At 35.2% G+C, this 1,348-nt stretch overlaps 1 non-coding gene across 1 annotated transcript; it reads right to left on the bottom strand.

Annotated features, from left to right (window-relative positions):
* Window positions 1-752: 752 nt before the first annotated feature.
* On the bottom strand, window positions 753-894 carry LOC119643069. The gene has a single exon (XR_005248211.1). It is a non-coding gene; the product is annotated as a U1 spliceosomal RNA (small nuclear RNA).
* Window positions 895-1,348: the final 454 nt, after the last annotated feature.

Genomic DNA, 1,348 nt, shown 5'->3' with positions numbered 1-1,348 from the left:
GATACATTTATATAATAAAGAATATATATTACATTTCAACCAAACCAACCGATTGATCGCACATTGTAATAATCGACAAAAATACTTTTTGTGTCGTATATAACCAAGCGTAACTGCACGGCTATCACAGTGCTACTAATTTAAAAAGAAATGTTTCCGATTTTACCCCTGCAATTTAAGTTGAGTATTAACTTTACTTTTTCGGCACAATTTTAAAAGGCATCCCCTTATGCCAATAGACATAACTTACAAAAGCAAATTTCTGAATATTATAAATTATAACCGATATTACAAATATTATAACCCATCTTCTTCTCAGTGCTTGCCAGGAAGTCCCTTGCTAAGAAATTTATAAAAAGACTTGGACGTTTATGTTTTGTCCTATATATTATAACTTTATTCTTTAGTGGATTTTTGATAAATAATTAGGGTTATGACGAAAAAGATTTTGGTAGATAGTTATGAAGGCACTAGCGAAAGGAACAGATTTGGTGACTCGCAACCCGATTACTCGTAGATAATTTATTAGATATCACTTTCAGCATTTCGTACGTAACAAAGCTTTTTAAAATACACTAGAGATATTACAACAGCCAATCTTATGGGCCAACAGGACTACTCGTCTCTTCCTTCCTGTGTCCTAGTCCATTTCAGTGTCCATAACCGTTCGAAAAGTCATCAGAGAGAGTGGTCCCACATATATATATATAACGACTAAGCTGCGTCATCTCTCATCCGTAAGTCAAGTACCTATCTGTCAAATCTGTCAAAAATTACACGCACGAGTTATTCGTATTAGGAATAATCGCTGAGGTCAACTCAACCGATAGTGGATAGGTCAAGCCTCACTCCGGGAGAACCCCCTTCGCCAGTCATCCCGTCTCAGTAAATTAAAAAGAAAAGAATTATCACTACCAGTAAAGTCGAAAACAAAAAATTACTTTGTCAGATATCGCCTACCTGCTCGGCTCCTGTAACAGAAATAAAAGCTTGAGTGTGTTTAGCACGTAATACTTCGAAAACAAAGGCAGGTAACAGAGTATATGCCTATGCATGTATTATAATACGTATGCTTCTTATAGTTTGAAATATATCAACACGCATGTATATGGAAGTTACGGGTCGGTAAAAAATAACAAGACCAATTCAGTACGCTAGCCCTACCATAGTGACGCATCTTTCAATAAACAAGTGAGGTTAGGGTTAATACGAAATTTATGAAGGTACCGTTCTTCAAGAGGAAAAGAATAATAACAAAATTAAATATAGAGAATACAAGATCATTATGTATATGGTAGTAGGTTAGGGTTAATACGGAATTTATGAAGGTACCGTTCTTCAAGAGGAA

The sequence above is a fragment of the Glossina fuscipes genome, unplaced genomic scaffold (assembly GCF_014805625.2).
Source record: "Glossina fuscipes isolate IAEA_lab_2018 unplaced genomic scaffold, Yale_Gfus_2 52049, whole genome shotgun sequence".
Classification (NCBI taxonomy): Eukaryota; Metazoa; Arthropoda; class Insecta; order Diptera; family Glossinidae; genus Glossina; species Glossina fuscipes.
The sequence above is the reverse complement of the archived record's forward strand: the minus strand, read 5'-3'. Positions and strand labels throughout refer to the sequence as shown.